Source organism: Nilaparvata lugens, chromosome 6 (genome assembly GCF_014356525.2).
Source record: "Nilaparvata lugens isolate BPH chromosome 6, ASM1435652v1, whole genome shotgun sequence".
NCBI classification, from domain to species: domain Eukaryota; kingdom Metazoa; phylum Arthropoda; class Insecta; order Hemiptera; family Delphacidae; genus Nilaparvata; species Nilaparvata lugens.
The window spans coordinates 29,504,666-29,524,574 of NC_052509.1; the positions used below are offsets into that span (position 1 = coordinate 29,504,666).

Genomic DNA, 19,909 nt, shown 5'->3' on the forward strand with positions numbered 1-19,909 from the left:
GCGATATATATACACAAAAAATCAAAAACAAAAATTTTTCTCGATACGTAACTTTTTCATGACATGGAAATTTGAAGTTGTAAATTTTACGACTTATATACCTCGTTCACACTGAATCGTTGCTCGAATTTGAACTTTATTGACATTATTGGTATCCTCCAACAATTCTCATGATATTGCGGAAATTTCATTGATTTCTGATGACTAGTTCGAGAGTAACTGTTTTGGTAATGAAATGGGAACATTATTTTCAAGTCAAGTCAAATTCTTATTAAATTCCATTTATCTTCGGAATGATGAATTTACGTCAAAAGTTCAAAGGACAAAAAAGATGCGTCATGTTTAGTTTCATGGTATTTGATTGATTTTGGAGCAAAATTAGAACATTTTTTAAAATGGTCAATGTTTTTGAACGGCCTGTATCGACTTCTCGTGGCCCTCCGCCGATAGGCAAAGATACAGGACGGGGACTGTACACAGCTATGGCCGCTGTTGCCCATTTCATTCGCCTATGCGCCGCACTGCGTCGCGTTCTTCCAGCAGCTCAGCACCAAAACCAGGTTTATCGCTTCCGAAAGCAGCATATAGCTGTGCGCTCCATTACTATCTTTTTATCGCCTCCTAAAAACACACTTTCGCTTTGAAAAACCTCCACTCACTGAGCAATTCTGCTAACTCCGATGGATGAACCGCATCAAATTATACCTATATACCACGCCTGAATAGCACCTGCAGAGAACGGAGTACTAGAATTCTCAACAAGCAAAATCAGATCAAGTTGTTTGGTCAAATTCAAATTTTGTTTGGTGAGAATGCCAAAAAGTGTGAATTCCTCTTTATAGCTCGGCAAGTGGAGATGGAAATTCGCTCTAGTGGAAGGTCTCCACTAGATTAAAAGTGGCATAGGACTAGTTATAATTATCATTCATGGATGTCCTTGATGAGGTGCTTTGTTCGCTTGGAATTTACTTGTTGAATTTGCTTGATTATATAATACCAAATGAAATGTTTCACCTGCGATAATACTCGTACACAGATGGAACTGTAATAACTGCTTGTCGGTGAGTATGAGAAAAGGATTACATTGGTTTGATAAACTTAGATTATGTGAGTAAAATTTCATTATATTAGCTGGCCTAATATCTTCTAGCCTAATTATTCAAATCATTGACAATATACCTAATTATTATTCAATGATTTATTCACTGTAAAATTATTGATAGGTATCAAATGAATTCTATTTTGTCAAATTGAGAACAATACAATAAATGAATACAATCTATTATTTATGAATAATAGATAAATAATAGGATAGCCTACATGCAAGAATGTCAATTAACATATACATTCTTCAAACGGAAATAACCCTTTTCACCCTAGTGGAAGTGATCAATAGAGATCAATAGAAAAAAAATGTATTGATATCAATAGGTATTTGGGCCAATACACATCCATGGATATCAATACATCCTCAGCTGTATTGATATCAATACACATCAATATAAATCCATGGATACCTATTGATGTGTATTGGCCCAAATACCTATTGATATCAATACGTATCAATATAGATCCATGGATATCAATACATCCCCAGCTTTATTGATATCAATACACATCAATATAAATCCATGGATACCTATTGATGTGTATTGGCCCAAATACCTATTGATATCAATACATATCAATATAGATCCATGGATATCAATACATCCCCAGCTGTATTGATATCAGTACACATCAATATAAATCCATGGATACCTATTGATGTGTATTGGCCCAAATACCTATTGATATCAATACATATCAATATAGATCCATGGATATCAATACATCCCCAGCTGTATTGATATCAATACACATCAATATAAATCCATGGATACCTATTGATGTGTATTGGCCCAAATAATTATTGATATAAATACAGATCAATAGAAATCCATGGATAACAATGTATTAATATCAATACAGATCAATAGCCATCCATAATCAACCTGTCCCCTTTATAGAAAAAAACCTTTCAAATCTCGTATAGCAGCTTAATAGGATGAAGATACCATTTGCAAATATTAGAATTCTAACTCAGCTGTGACTAGCATCAGACAAGGAAGTATACCAGTTTAAGAATTATCTAATAAATATAAGTAAATTAGATCCAGTGAATAGATGTTTATTGACAAAAATTGAGGAATGTAAATAATTGAGCCATGATTAAAATGCAAATTGATTATTAAAGTAGCTCATATATTATTATATTATTTATGAAGAAACATTAAATTGCATATATATTATTCATGAATTAATATGTCCTTATCTGGGTGTGCTCCAGGAGATTTGAAGCTTTTTCTGTTTAGGGTTGCGATCTTTTGAGCAATGTACTGGTTAATGCTAGCGCATCTTAATTCCATCTCACTTCTCGAAGCATTCGGATTCTCCTGGAGGATCCGTCGTTTGAACATTTCTAGAACAAATAACAGTTCAAAGTAGGTTATTAAAATCTTAAGAAATTAGAAAATAAGGATTTTATTTCATGACTTAATCTACCAGCAAATTTATTTAATAACCTAAAAATGTATTTAAATATGCATGACTCTCCCTCACGTGAAAGGAAATTAATATCAATGGTGGGTACAATGCAACTAAACTACCTGGCAGCAGAGAAGTTGGAGGTTGAGCCTGCAGTTGAACGTCATCTTGAATATACCAATGCACAGCCCATGTGGTTGCCAAATTGTTTCCCACTCTAACGCAGTGCTTGAATTTTAATGGGAATTGGAGCTCATTATTGAAAGTTCATTCCCACCAGGCTTGCAAAAAAGATCCGTGTAATGTAGCCTTGAGTGGTTTTTAAAAAGTTGATGCCTGAGCTATGACCGTGAGAGGGTCACTCTTGTCGACGCCGTGCTCCTCGTTACATTGGCTGCATCCCAATGAACTTCTTTGCTACCAGGTAGTGTACAACCATAAGTACGTTAACTAGTTAGCCCCCTGGGCTGAAGAGCTCGCTATATCATTCTGATTTTAAAATCTACATGCAGCTTAAGCTCTTCTAAGAAATATTTTAAAAAACCTACAGAAAATGTATTTGAGAAATTTGGCTAATGATGAAAACTCTCACAGAAAAATAGGAAGAAAGATAGTTTCCTTACATAATCACATACATACTGTATGAATATAAATCTGAGTACCCTTTTTAAATTATTTCTTCAAGACATGTTTTGGCTACTAATGTCATTTTCAAGTGATTGGAGAATAAATAAATACTAATGCATTAGTAGCAGAAACATGTTGTGACGAAATAATTTAAAAAGGGTACTCAGATTTATATTCAAATGTAGCCCAACACTAAAAAGACAGTACTGTATGAATGTATATATATATGAGTATGCACAGAACACTTTTGCAATCAAGAAATTGTTTTAAAAGTTAATTTCAAAACTATCTCATAAGACAGTAAACTTGTATGTTTAGAAAAACAGATAATATCAATAGTAAGAGTACATGCATTGGAAGATTCAATTTCCTCACAAAGAAATATTATGATGATAAATACACAAAAAAGAGCAAGTGAATAAACAAAATAATCTAGAAATTATAAATGCACTTGCACAAAGTTTAATTACAAAGGGTTCTTTCAATTCAAATAGGATTCCTAATGAAACCTATTCAATTATCCTAGGAAAAGAAAAAATATTGAGTTGTTTCCATAATTCTCACAAACAAGCAAACCCACAGATGGACAGCGACTTTAGCAATTAATCTGAATAGCATTACTTTTTTAAATGAATGAAATGATCATAGAAATAACATGAAATCTTATTCCAGCTAACTAAAGGATAAATCAAACAAATTTTCTTCTTATGCACATTCAATGTTATTTGTAAGTTATATCCTTGAAGAGGACGAAGGAATGAATCAATTTTGTTGTCCAACAAACTTGACCTGTGAAAACGTTTGAAGAATATGTGTTCAAAATTTGAAGCTTATTGATCAATTCTTTAAAGTGATTGTAGAAACAAACAGACAGAAAACAACTTTGACCTCCAGTAAGTCGAAAGGGAGAACTTGTTAACACTCGTTCAATAAATATGATCCTATATCTTTATCCTCTGCTAGGATTAATGTAAGTTTTAAAAGGGTGTCTCCAACGATGGATTTTAAAATATGTGACTAAAAAACACTTACTTCTTTAACTATCCATTTTTTGGGGAGTATCGAGTTTCGAGTATTCATACAGGCCTATTCATTATGAAATTGTAATTTTCAGATCAAATCATAGTTCAGCATTCAGTTATCATCTTCTCTAGCAGTTACAGTGTGTCTCCTGTGCTACCTACATAGTTCCACTTCTAAACCTCAATCAAATTAAAATGTAATTTGTGTTAGTCTGTGTTTGAGAGAGTCTTGATTAGAACCATGTACTAATCTAATTAATAAATGCCTTACTACAATTTGATAGTGGGATTTTAGCAACCTGAAACTAGTAGTCATCTGGCTTTATAGGACTGAAACTGATATTAATGTAACCTATAAATTCCTGATTTTTTTAGACAGGCCTAGTGAAAGCAATTTAGAGCTTAGGCATGTGAACAGGAAAAATATTGCAATGGAAAGGTAATAATTTAAAGTAGAACTAATTGATAACTGAATATATGTGGTGGTGAGAATATTATATTCCGTTAATCAAACTTCCTTTGCATTCCGTAAGGTAACGGATTAGAGGGGTTCTATACTGGATGTTCTTCCGAAATATTAGTTATTTTTGATGTCTGGTGAATAAAAATACTCTAAAATAATGGTTAACACCTTATAATACAAAAGTAAGTTAAGAAGTTTATACACTGCCTTCTCCAAAACGTGCATGGGCTATCTCTTAACAACCAAAAAAATGTTAGCCTACAATCATATAATTAACAAATACATGTATGTCTTTGGCTTGTAAGATACCTAAAGATGCGTACAGATATACGCGCCGTGAACATGAGCAATTCACTTTTAATCAGCTGATTATATCTTTATTTTTACAGAAACGGTAAGATACAGATATAAAAAGCTTGGCATGAGCTGATTAAAAGTGAATTGCTCATGTTTGCGGCGCTTAAATCTGTACGCATCTTAAAAGAGCAGAATAACAAATGAATTAGTATATTATACTCACAGTAAAAGATTCCTCCATTTCAGTAAGTTTTGTCAGATTCATTTCTGGAAATGTACACAGAGTAGATGGTGGCGAATGTTTGCTTGAGCTTCCTTTGGGTGATGTCGTCATTGTACTCAAGAAAATGCTTTCACCAATCGAAGCAGGAATTTTTGGTGTTTGATCACTTACATCAATATTTGTTTCTGATTTGGTTAGAATAGTAGGTTTTAAAAGTTTTGTTTCAAGTATTATATTAAACTCAGATACTTTTTCCAACTGATCCTTGACTTTTCTGTATTTAGAACTCAACGACTTATATCTGTCTTCTTCTTTCCTTTTTAGGTCTTCATGTTTTTTTTTTTAGGATTATATACTTTTTTTTGGCACAACTTCATCGTCGCTGTTGTCTACCAGCGATGCTTCATAATCACTCTCGCAGACATCATCATCACTTTTTACAAACAGGCTTCTTTTGAAACTTTTCCTCTTGGTCTGTGTTGTCAAATTCAAAAGTTCTTTTGTGTTGAATTCATTGCCTCTTTTTTAAATTGTTTAACAGCCTTAGCCTCCTGAAGAGAAATAAAATCATTGTTAGTATAATATAATAATTACAATAAAACTAATAGGAAAACTGGCATATGAGAATGATGAAGAAAGCAGCAGTTCTTGGTACCAAGAATATTATTACAACTGTGCTGATATTGTATGTTAGCTCTTGAACCTCCTATCTAGAAAAGATAAGAAAGATCTAGAAAGAAATTCCATCTAGCTGTTTACCCTCAATATTTGCAGTAGCAGAAGTATTCGGGGTGATTTACAGCATTTAATTGGGGATTCGTTCACTAATAATAATAACAGACAACGACTCAGCTAAAGGTACTGACAGGTGATGTGCTTACTCCAGTTATAACCAACAAACCTAGAGGACTACAACTATAGTTTTTCTAAATTGGAATAAGAAATAGAGCTATTAATATAAATAGATGAATCACTTGCTTGTTGAAAAAGTCTAAATAAAGCCTGCCGCACCAGCAAACAACTGAATAAATTCTAATAGAAAGCAATTAAATGATATCTACTAGGCTACATCAATTCAAATAAACTATTCAAAATTATTCGAAGTATAAAAAAAAGATATTTTATAATAATGCTCGCTTCCATTAAAATTTATCTAGCCATTAGTCATCCGAATCCATCTATCCACAGTCATATATTGCTATTAAGTTCATTATATTAAGATGAGTGTAGATTAGGCTAGTAGCCTACCTATGTGGTGACATGAATTATTTACGCTAAAAAGATATTTTTGAAATTGATGTTGCTTTCCATGACAAGACACTATATTCTATACAAAAACTTTGTTGTAGTTCAGACACTGTGTTACTTATAACAATTGAAGAAAAAAAACACTTTCTTTTCTTGGAGTATTGAGGAATGCATTTCACTCCTGAGGAGGAGCTTCATCAGGCAGATATTTTGCTCCTCAGGAGTAAAATGAATTCCCCAATACTCCAAGAAAAGTAAGTATTTTTTTCAAATATATAAAATGATTCAGTGACTGAACTACAACAAGTTAAGACATTTTTGTTACACATTTCAATTTATATGTGCTGGCATTCCCCTGGAATGTGTCTGCCTAGAATAATAAACGTTCATTTCCAGCACTGATAGATTTAAGAGGCTTACCGTACTTTTATTATTATTAAAATTATTTCATAAATAATTCATTTAGGCTATGATATGAGGCTTTGAGGTTATGTGCCTAGTCTATCAAAAAGTTTATCATTTAAATAAATATAGTCCAAGTATCTAAGACTATAATAAATGTATTCTTCCATTATACAGTACATCAATAAAAACAAAATCACTTGACTTACCTTAAACCTGATCTTTCACAAAAATCACAAAACAACAGATACCAAAAAACCGTTACGATCTAAATGTTACAATGCCGAACCCGAAGCATTCCCTGGGCATTGACCAACAACCGCCTTCCCATCAATCTAAATTGATGGGAACTAAACCCCTAAACCCATTATCGATAAACCTACTATGAAAATATCAATATATCATCGATATTCGATTATTCATAATTATATATTTCCAAACTTGTTTGGGAATGCATTATTCAAATTACATATTTCAAATAAGTAAGAGTGGAATACTGTCCTAATTTCTACATTGTTTGATGCAATAAAACCAGTTTGCCCCAGAAAAAAGTTGGAATTTGTTTGTTTGATATATCGATTGTTGAAACTTCGATACGTTTATCTCATAGTATAAAAATATGTTGATATTTTAATTCGATACCATAGTAGACCAATGGATGGTGGGAATTTCAAAATTAATGATATTGACAATCTTATTTAAAAAAATGTTATTTCAGGTGCGGGTTAATGATTTTTATGGGGGACATTTGTGCTTGACACTGAAATAATGTTGGGATCGATAAATAGTAGAAGTAGTTATTATTTGAATTGAAATCATTCAAAGTTCAAGTGTGTATAGTTCAGATACTGCACGATTTTCCTCATAAACTTTGATATAATTTGAAAAAGTTGTATAACTTCTCCAATTTTGGATAGAATCATTTGAAATTCTAGGATAAGATTGACAATATGAACAGAATCGTACATGATTTTTTTTAGAATTTTCCATGATCAAATACAAATTTTTTTTAAAAATTTTAACGTCAGTAGCACGTTAACGGCACGTCTGACAGGATTTTCGCAGAGGACAAAATGTACTGGAAATTCACTTCTACACCCGAATCACTCATCAAAAATACATTGTTCCGGGAAAATTGAGAATCTGCCAAAAATAATCTAAGTTTTTAACTGCATTTAAAATTACCGCAAAAGGTCTATATATTGTTAATGGTGCCCTGTAGACGATTTTTGCAGGAGACAAAAAGTGCTGGAAATTCACTTCTACACCCAAATCAGTCATCAAAAATACATTGTTTCGGGAAAATTGAAAATTTGCCAAAATTATTCAGTTTTAAACTGCATTTAAAATTACCGCAATCCATGGACTCCGATTGACATCACTAAACTTGTAGTGATATCAATATAAGTTCATTGACTGTATTTACCGTGATTTCTATTGGTATCCATGGATTTCTATTGATATCCATGAGCTTCTATTGATATCACTAAACTTGCAGTGATATCAATATAAGTTCATTGACTGTATTTACCGTGATTTCTATTGGTATACATGAACTTCTATTGATATCACTAAACTTGTAGTGATATCAATATAAGTTCATTGACTGTATTTACCGTGATTTCTATTGGTATCCATGGATTTCCATTGATATCCATGAGCATGTATTGATATCCATGAGTACCTATTGATATCAATAGAGTTTTTCTATTGATTTCTATGGATCTCTCCCACTAGGGCAATCTGACAAGGTTAGCAAAACCTAGATTCATGCGCTGGCAATGTATCATACTTATAGTATTCATAAGGGAAAAATGGACATCATTCTTATGATTGAAAAATAATGCTATCAGACGAGAGTTATTTATTCATGTAAGTTACAATTGATTGATTGATTGAGTACTTTATTCATGTAGATAACAATATATACTGGCTTAAGTTATACACTTATATACAATAGCTTACAATACAGCAAAATTATAGATAAATTTACATAATATCAGAGAAAACTCCTATAATGAGAATAACAACGTAGTGCATTTATAATATCACGCATAAGTTAGCATAAGTTAGTTCTGCATTGTCCCACCAGATTGCATAAGCATGTCAACAGTCGCTTGTAACGGCTTGAAATGAGTGGAAGGAGAAAAGTGGGCTGGCATGGGAATATGGAAGGAGAGTGTCAGTCTTTTGATCCGGTTTTTTATAGCTGCATCTGGCAGCCTGCCAGGCTTTCAACTCATTTCTGAGGAAGCCTCAACAATAATAATTATTGCAAGCACAACCAAAGGCCAATTAGTGGCCTATTATAAAAGACAAACAATTTCATTCCTTTGTGACATGTAGCTTTCTGCTCTGACAACACTAGAGCTGAATTATGAATATATATAATTTCTATTTTTCTATAATCTGTTGATATGATAAGTTCTTTAATATGATAAGGAGAAGAAAAGGAGGATGATAAGAATAATGAGAAAAATAAGAAGATTTTATTATTATTCTCAGCTCTTCATCTTCTTCACGTTCTCTTCCTCTTCCTCCTCCATTCTCATCTTCATTTCTTCTTCCTCTGCAGAAGGAGAATAAGATTAAGATGAATAAAATGAAGATAAAAATGGTGGTGGTGGAGCTGAAGGAAGAGGAGGAGAAGGAGAAGAAGAAGAAGAATAAGAAGAAGAGGAAGGAGAAGAAGAGGAAGAAGAAGAAGAAGAAGGGGAAGAAGAAAAAGAAGAAGAAGTAGGGGAAGAAGGAGGTGATGGAGTAGGAGGAAGTGTGAGTGTTAACTATTGTTAACTATTATTAGGAGGAGAATCTCTTTTTTCAGAAAAATTATGGCTTCCATATACTTGATCAGGAAATAGTTTTCTGGTTGAATCTCTCTAATTAGAAACTACAACAAAATATAAGGGTGAATATAATTATATTAAAGCATGCATACCGCGTCGGGAATTTTCAGTAATTATTGAGAATTGTATTGAATACTTGCTCTCGTATTGTGAAACACATATTTCTCATTTATAATTTGTGAGAGGAATTCTCAAATGATACTTGTTCTCTTATTGTTAAACTCTCATTCTTTATTTTTTATTTGTGAAAAGGAAAACCAACTCTTCATGATCCAATAATAATGTATTTAATAAAAATGAATCATTAATTGAAAAGTATATGTATGATTATGAATTCATACTATAAGTACCCTACAATATATATTCCTTCTGAAAAAATGATAATTCTCTAAGACAAGTGGATTGGTTGAATGCCTGTTTGAAAGACTACGAAAGGATGACAACCTCTTCAACCAACTCGGAGGGCATTTCTATTCTAGAAATTTAACTCTCATACACTTAAAACAGGATAATGTGTGGTAAATTCCAATTTCTTCCAAACTCCACATTATTTTCCTATAATCGGAGAGAATAGTTGGGCATAATTTAAGATATTTTTGAAAATTGCAATTTATTCAGTTTATAACGCTTTTATGATGTGAGTGTTATCAAATTCAAATTCAAATATTCTTTACTCCATACAAAAAACAGATAACATTGTAATACAGAGCATGTTTTACTGGAATACCCCTACAAGACTATTCGTCTGAGTGTAGGGGGTGGGTTCCTGTTACAGTGGGTAGCCAATAGTCTATTCATAATATTATATAGGTAATAGAATGTCCGACTTTAACAAGAGGAAGGTAAGTATAAGATAGTTTGTATTATAATTATGAAATTAAAAATTACCTATTACATTGTACATTGACGAAATTTCATAAACAGAAAAAGATTGAAAAGAGTAACATATATATTATACAGATTCGAGAATTGGAATATGAATAAATTCTTGAGATTGCATGAGTGGAATATATTTTGTATATACTTATTGTAAAAAATAATGGTAGCTTTTCATATAAAAAGTTACCGAGGAACAGAAACCAGCCGATTCCACAGTGACTATTGAAAAGGATATAGTAATGAAGATGTGTAAATCTATAAACGATTAAATAAAGTATGTGGTAAATATAAAGAGAAGAAAGGTAAGTTATGAAAATTTATAAGCTCTCAAAAATGAAAAAAAAATCTATGTATGTATAAGAAAAGCTATCAAATTAATAGAGATGATCTTAGTGCCAATAAACAGACTGAAGCAGGCTTTCTGACGACTCCCAGCCCAGGCGGTATAGCCACCCCTCCACCTTACTCTTGAATGCAGCCACACTGCATTCATCCATATCAGTTCTTATCTCAGCGGGCAAATTACGATAGACCATTTGAGCCAAATAAAAAGGTGTCCTCAGCTCCACTCCATGAACCACCTGCGGCGTCGCAAAACCGAAGTTAGCTCTATACCGTGTAGGATAGGTATGTAAAATATCTGATAAAATTTTAAGTTTATTAGTTTTTATGTAGATCAATAAAGATTTAATGTACAATTGCCTTACATTTAAAACTGTAAATTCTGTAAAAAGTTGTGCTTTTGGATATCGGCATTCCTTATTTAAAACAGTTTTGATCATTTATCCTAATAAATAGGATGCAAAGAACTTATAACAGCTCGTCTGGCGCCTAGATGTCTTCTGGTTTTCTCGCGCTAAATTCCGGAGAGCGTTATATGATAATTAAATCTTGTGTAAGCATGATCTGATCAAATGAATAGTTGGTGTATAACTGCGCGAGGTCTACTGTTCACAGAACTACTAGCAGTTTTGTGAACAGTAGACCTCACGCAGTATTCTCATCCACCTGATTGAAACTATAGACCTTATGGAAATACAGCAATAGACTGGCTTCTCCACACATCTGTGTAATCACTTGTCAGCTGATTTATGATGAATAATTCTTTAATCTGACTTTTACTGTAATATCGACTTATGAAGGAGGCTCCTTCTACCTTTCATATTATCCTTGAAATGCAAAATTTCCAAAAACCTTGTATATACGTCGACGCGCAATTAAAAAGGAACATACCTGTCAAATTTCATGAAAATCTATTACCGCGTTTCGCCGTAAATGCGCAACTTATAAACATTTGAACATTTAAACATGTAAACATTCTAACATGTAAACATTAAGAGAAATGCCTAACCGTCGACATGAATCTTAGACCTCACTTCGTTCGGTCAAATATCAAGTTATGATGTTCATTTCTCTTCTTTTCTGATACTTTTTTTAGCAGTCAGTCCAGTAGGAAATTCATAAACTAGTTTCATGATATTACGTGATAATAAATATTAATATGTTATAACAATAAAATAAATAATAATTTTATTAAGTGCAATGAAAGTGAAACGAGCTCTAATGTGTCTCCAAATTTATTATTAATCTTGCTAAACAGATCTTAAAATTAGCATTGCATTATATTGATGATGTTTATTATTGTTATAAAATAACATTGAAAGTTGATTGGCGAAATGGAAACATGGGTCTGATTTCTGATTACAAAGTTTCTTCCTTTAATTGACATCTAATGAATTGCGTGTGTTTTCTGTGTGAGTTTACCAAGGTTAATTGAATGGAACAATATGCCCACAACCCGGATGTTACACCGTTAGAGTTTTCTGTTTGGGGGCATTAAGCATTGGGGAGTCCGATGGTAGCAAGCATTCAAGAGAGACATCAGTGTTTTCAACACCCACCATTGAACGATTCTTATAATCAACCGTGACAAGTCCTTTCTGTGTGAAACACAAAATGCAATAGCCAAAAAGGTATCAGAGAAACGAAGTTCTCCATTATATTATAATGGTACGATACTCAGTTTTCAAAAAAGTGACCAGCACTGATGCCGACTCCATAAGGTCTGGGTAGGTAGGTAGGTAGGCTGTGGAACCCACCCAAAAAATATTTCGGGGTGGCTGAGTCCATAAAAAATTCTGATCAATTATATGGAAAAAAACCCCTCCCCAGACCCCTAACCAATGAGCCCACCCAAAGATTTTGATAAGTCGGCGCCCATGGTGGCCAGGGTATAAAAGTGATAAATTCAGAATCTTCATGTTCAAATGCATGTTAAACAGCTCATTAGTTAATAATAGTCCAGTTACGAGATAGTGAAAAAGGGCAGTTTTGATAATTAGTTCCGAAAACGCAACATTTTTAGGGTAATGATTCTGGAGTATTGGATATCTTTACAAAAGTTGACCTTATAGAGCAAGTGAGAGAAAAATGAGTATATTGTGATTCCAGGCTATTAATCATGTATACTAACATCCTGCAAAAATTCAGCTTCACCAAATATTATGGATAGGGTGACTTATGTAGTTTAAATGAATGTAATAATAGTAATACATCAGCTTCTTCTTCTTTTCTCATGTTATCTTATTCTCTTCATCTCCTACTTATTTTTCTTCATCATCATGTTGTAGCTCTTCTTCTTTTTCTCCTTCTTCTGCTTCTTACTATTATCTTTTTGTCATCATGTTCTATTATTTATTCTTCTTCTTCTACTCAAAATCGTCATTTTATTCTTATCATCTACTCATCTTCTTCTTTTTCTTCTCCTCTTCTCCATCATTCTATTCTTCCTCTTCTTCTCCTTCTTCTTCTTATTTTTTCTTCTTCTCATTGAAGAAAGAGAAGAATGGGAAGGAGTAGCAAGATAGAAATAAGAAGTGGTAGAACATGAAGAAGATTAGATAGTGGAAGAAGAAGGAAGACATCTTCTTCTTCTTCTTCTTCTTCTTCTTCTTCTACGAGGAGGAAGAGAAAAAGAAGAAGAAGGAGTAGCATATGAGAGAAATAAGAATTAGTGGATCATGAAGGAGGAGAAGAGGATAAGAAAGATGAAGATATACTATACAATAGTGATAGAAAATAATAAATATTTAGAAGATGATGAACTGAAAACTTCATATTTTCTTCTTCTTCTACTTCTCTTTTTCTTATTCCTTTACTTCTTCTTTACATAGAATTCTCATTCTTACAGAACACAGAGTAATATAAATGATACAGTCATGATTCAGCTGTGAGAATGTTGGGATGAAATGCAAAGAAAACAGAAGGCGGTTGAATAATATTATTATCACAATAGTCCTATAATTGCTATAATTGCTTCACATGTTGACAGGTGTCTGGTGCCGAGTTGACTGTGTGTGTGCATCTGTGTGGTGTGTGTGTGTGTGTGTGTGTGTGATAGTGTGAAGGAGTGAGGGGCGACTACCTGTCAGTGGAGTGGGTGATAGAGTTGTTGTGATGACGGAGTGCGGAAGGGGGGTGAGCGAGACCGGAGTAGGGTTCTGCGTGCAGTCTACAATCTGGCAAAGGAACTACCTCGATTACGCATGAACAGTATGTCCTATTCCGCTAGCCTTCTGTAGTAATTCTGTGATAATATATAAGAGTGAGAGAATAATTATTGAACTGTATATGATATGAAAAAGCAATTTGTAATATAATAACTATAGGCCTAGATAATTATATTGTTATGCATCTACATAAATTTGGTGGAGCTTTGGATATATCAATGTCCATTCTTCGGAAAGAATTTAAAAAATCCTTCCCACTAGCTCTCTACAAAAAAGTTAATTTCATCAATTAAACTGAGGATGTATTTATTAATGGAAATATTGTAAAAATTTCAATTAATATGAATATTTAAGAGAAAAAAAACATAAAATTGATAAAGTAGAATAATCATATAGGTAGATAAGATCAAATTATTGATTTATAAAATGAAGTAGGCTGAAAGTAGATCAGGGTTATCAACTTTCAGTAATATACATATATATATATATATATATAATATATATATATATATATATAATTATATATAAATAAATATACAATTCATTCTATAACAGGTTTTAAGGTTTATTGGTGGGATGGGTGAGGGTTGGTTGTCATGTGATCGTTCTAGGGCCGGACAGTTTCAGTCATTTGTTCCAAAATATGTTTTTTTAAAGTCAGGATGAAGCTCGCTCGGCTCTCTATGGACCTGATAGAAACAGGAAGTGCGTTCCATGCACGACAGGCACTGACTAAGAAGGATTTTGTGAAAATAGTAGTTCGATGATTGGGTATCCTTAAAGTACTTTCTCCTGTTCTAGTATGTGGAGCATCTATCCTTCTACCTTCAGAGACAAATTTGAGATGATCTTTAAAATAGTTCGGATTGCCGTATTTTAAGATATCTCTAACAAGCTTGACTATTCGAAAAAGCCTTTGATCGGGAAGCTTTAATGTTTAACTAGCAATGTGGGCTGGGGCACTGAGAAAAATAAGCTACCAGAATCTGGTAGAACCAACCGGCTTAACCACAAGAATATCGACGGTTAGACATCTGATCACATCTACAATCTCTGTCTGTTGGAGTTGGCATGACTGCCTTGGTCTGAATGGTATTGTCACAATAAGCTCTTTAAAATTGTTGAAATTATCAGTTAATTATTTTCTAGAGGTGTTAAATTCACTCATATCAGTAACCAAACATAATTGTTCATAAGTGTTCTTACCAGTGACGTGCATGAACTGTGAGTATTCGTGGAATGATCCATATTCAAATTCAAACATTTTGTCAGGTTAACACATCATCTCAGTTTTTGTCAGTGTTTCGATTGTTGGTTCCTGTCAAATACGACCAGCTGTGTTTTTGGGTATAGGAGCAGAACAACAACTAACTGTTTACCGGTTCGGTTTCCGATTATCTAGCCTAAGGAACAAGAATCTTATACGTTATCTTCTTTCCTACTCAGACAACATTAGCCGGCTTTAGTGAGCAACAGTAGCGTCCTTTGGTTGCCATGACAACCCACCGTTGTACTTATCAGCTTATCCATTCTAGCTCGCAATAAGTCTTCTAAAAGGCGGGCGAATTTTGAATCCTACTTCTTCCTTCCACAACAATATTCAGGAGCTTCCTCTGCCGCCTTGACTGCTCTCTCGGCAAATATCTTCTACATTCCTTCCAGTATTATCCTACTCTCTATAATCCCTACCAATCTCATAGAAAATGACGACACGCCGTAGACTCGAGAAGTTGATTCAAGGTGTTCAATCTGATTTGAGAAATTTGAAAGATGACTTATATGATGAAACAGTAATAGATTTGGCCGTAATCATTAGAGATTCCAGACAATCTCCAGATTTAGTTGGAGTCCTAAATGAACTTGACAACTCTTTATCAGATAACAACTAATTGATTAATAATCTGGAGAACCTATCGGAAGAAAATAAACAATTATCGAGACAATTGGAGGTAGAAAGAAACAGAAGAAAGGAATGTTTCGAAGACTCTGTGCAATCAAGAGAGGGCAGAAGAGGAAATAAATTCCTTAAAATCGCGTATAGCATATCTAGAAGCTAATTCGGATCAATTCGGATTTGATTAATGAGTTGAAGATAAATTCTGAAAATAAAATTCTTGAAGTGAATAGGGTAGAAGCTGTGGAATGTAAGACTTTGGTTGACGTATCAACTCAAACAAAAACTAAAATGACATGTGCAAATTGCTCAAATCTTCATGACGAATTGAAGGGTAAAGAGCTCGAATTGATAGAGTTGAGGCAGCGTCGTTGGGAAGATAGCGTAGAGATGGAGGAAAAAATTGAGAGGGCGAGAAAATAATAACTTGGCTTCTCAAACATTGAATGTTTGAATGTTTCCGTTAGTGCTATAGATCCAACTGAACAAGGTGGGAAATCCTACAGAACCAGCCAATCTATGAATCAATCCAACTCACGAAAACCTAGTCATTCAAACGTGAATTCGTATAACAGGTTTTAAGGTTTATTGGTGGGATGGGTGAGGGTTGGTTGTCATGTGATCGTTCTAGGGCCGGACAGTTTCAGTCATTTGTTCCAAAATATGTTTTTTTAAAGTCAGGATGAAGCTCGCTCGGCTCTCTATGGACCTGATAGAAACAGGAAGTGCGTTCCATGCACGACAGGCACTGACTAAGAAGGATTTTGTGAAAATAGTAGTTGGATGATTGGGTATCCTTAAAGTACTTTCTCCTGTTCTAGTATGTGGAGCATCTATCCTTCTACCTTCAGAGACAAATTTGAGATGATCTTTAAAATAGTTCGGATTGCCGTATTTTAAGATATCTCTAACAAGCTTGACTATTCGAAAAAGCCTTTGATCGGGAAGCTTTAATGTTTAACTAGCAATGTGGGCTGGGGCACTGAGAAAAATAAGCTACCAGAATCTGGTAGAACCAACCGGCTTAACCACAAGAATATCGACGGTTAGACATCTGATCACATCTACAATCTCTGTCTGTTGGAGTTGGCATGACTGCCTTGGTCTGAATGGTATTGTCACAATAAGCTCTTTAAAATTGTTGAAATTATCAGTTAATTATTTTCTAGAGGTGTTAAATTCACTCATATCAGTAACCAAACATAATTGTTCATAAGTGTTCTTACCAGTGACGTGCATGAACTGTGAGTATTCGTGGAATGATCCATATTCAAATTCAAACATTTTGTCAGGTTAACACATCATCTCAGTTTTTGTCAGTGTTTCGATTGTTGGTTCCTGTCAAATACGACCAGCTGTGTTTTTGGGTATAGGAGCAGAACAACAACTAACTGTTTACCGGTTCGGTTTCCGATTATCTAGCCTAAGGAACAAGAATCTTATACGTTATCTTCTTTCCTACTCAGACAACATTAGCCGGCTTTAGTGAGCAACAGTAGCGTCCTTTGGTTGCCATGACAACCCACCGTTGTACTTATCAGCTTATCCATTCTAGCTCGCAATAAGTCTTCTAAAAGGCGGGCGAATTTTGAATCCTACTTCTTCCTTCCACAACAATATTCAGGAGCTTCCTCTGCCGCCTTGACTGCTCTCTCGGCAAATATCTTCTACATTCCTTCCAGTATTATCCTACTCTCTATAATCCCTACCAATCTCATAGAAAATGACGACACGCCGTAGACTCGAGAAGTTGATTCAAGGTGTTCAATCTGATTTGAGAAATTTGAAAGATGACTTATATGATGAAACAGTAATAGATTTGGCCGTAATCATTAGAGATTCCAGACAATCTCCAGATTTAGTTGGAGTCCTAAATGAACTTGACAACTCTTTATCAGATAACAACTAATTGATTAATAATCTGGAGAACCTATCGGAAGAAAATAAACAATTATCGAGACAATTGGAGGTAGAAAGAAACAGAAGAAAGGAATGTTTCGAAGACTCTGTGCAATCAAGAGAGGGCAGAAGAGGAAATAAATTCCTTAAAATCGCGTATAGCATATCTAGAAGCTATCAATTCGGATTTGATTAATGAGTTGAAGATAAATTCTGAAAATAAAATTCTTGAAGTGAATAGGGTAGAAGCTGTGGAATGTAAGACTTTGGTTGACGTATCAACTCAAACAAAAACTAAAATGACATGTGCAAATTGCTCAAATCTTCATGACGAATTGAAGGGTAAAGAGCTCGAATTGATAGAGTTGAGGCAGCGTCGTTGGGAAGATAGCGTAGAGATGGAGGAAAAAATTGAGAGGGCGAGAAAATAATAACTTGGCTTCTCAAACATTGAATGTTTGAATGTTTCCGTTAGTGCTATAGATCCAACTGAACAAGGTGGGAAATCCTACAGAACCAGCCAATCTATGAATCAATCCAACTCACGAAAACCTAGTCATTCAAACGTGAATTCGTATAATAAAAAAGTTAAAATAAGATGTTTCTCGGACAGTCGAGGAAGGCAGGTGGCTAATAGAACCCGGTCAATGAGTAATCATCAAGCTTTCGATATGTTGAAACCAGGAGCGAAATTCGAAAAAGTCATCGAAGATTGTAAAAGTATATGCCACGATATGAGCAAGCGAGACCTTGCGGTTATTATAGCCGGAACAAATGATGTGGCTTGCAATGAAGCTGATAGCTTGATCCAATCGTGCAAACGGAGAATTATGGACCTGCAGCACACAAATGCTTTAATCTTTTCAATTCCGCACCGACATGATCTACCTCGATGGTCTTGTGTGAATAAGGAAATCGCTAAAACCAATGCACGTTTGAAACAAATATGTAAACATTTCTCTCATTCGGATTTGGGTTCTTTGGGGCGACGATTGCATACATCTCATGGTCTTCACCTGAGCCATCCCGGGAAAAAAAATATGTTGCGGACACCATACTAAAGATCGCTTCGGGACTCAGTGACACCACAACAGAGACACCTGCTCAGCCAATACCATTGAAGTTTGGACAATGTAGTGAAGACAGTTCTATCTGTTCGAATAGAAACTCTTTAAGTGATAGAATTAATTTTTTAGCATAGATTTCCCACCCTCACCGATAAATATTAAAGGCAATGCGAAAGTGTACAAGAGTGTTAGGATTCCTGACTTAGTTATTTCACCTTTGATGAATGATAACCTCAAGTTTACACTTCTTGGAAAAAATGGACTTAATGCAATAAAAATTGAAGATGATAAAATTGTAATAATGCATCAGAATGTGTAAAATTTGCCATCACGGCTAGATCTATTAAAAATTAACCTGGAAGAGATCAAACCAGATATATTAGCAATTTCTGAGCATAAGTTGCTCAGCTGAAGAAGCTGAATAAGAAGCTGAATCAGCTTTGTTAAATATACCCAATTATAAGTTAATTTCCAAATTTTGTAGAGCCAATAATGTGGGGGGTGGAGTGATGATTTTCATGAATAAGGAGAGAGATTTGATAAGTAGAGGCATAAACCTACCGGCAATACATTTAATCACTAAGGAGAAAGAATTTGAGTGCTGTGTTACAGAATTCTCTATTGCCAATCATTTCTCCTTTGTTCTGGGTTGTTTATATAGAACGCCACAGCATTGCTTTTTAGACCCTTTTTTTAGACAAGTTGGAAATTTTACTTGAAATTTTATGCAGGAAGTATAAGAATGTTGTATTGGTGGGTGATATAAATATCAATGTTTTGGAAAAAAATGTCACGTATCATAAGTTCATAAATGTACTAAAAATGTTTAATATGACCTATAAGGTGTATTTTGCCACGAGAATTACCGAATCTTCTGAAACTGCAATAGACAATTGTATGACCAATATAAATAAGAATAATGTATGGTGTTATCACCCACATTCCTGACCATGACGTTCAGCTGTTTGAAACTTTTAATATTAAAAGACAGAAAATTAAAACTATAA

The 19,909-nt window shown here is 34.0% G+C and overlaps 1 long non-coding RNA gene across 1 annotated transcript; it reads right to left on the reverse strand.

The window, feature by feature from the left end:
* Positions 1–2,212: 2,212 nt before the first annotated feature.
* On the reverse strand, positions 2,213–7,399 carry LOC120351884. Its single transcript, XR_005571604.1, has 3 exons — positions 7,018–7,399; positions 5,159–5,709; positions 2,213–2,461 (listed from the first exon to the last, which is right to left on the reverse strand). It is a non-coding gene; the product is annotated as an uncharacterized LOC120351884 (long non-coding RNA).
* Positions 7,400–19,909: the final 12,510 nt, after the last annotated feature.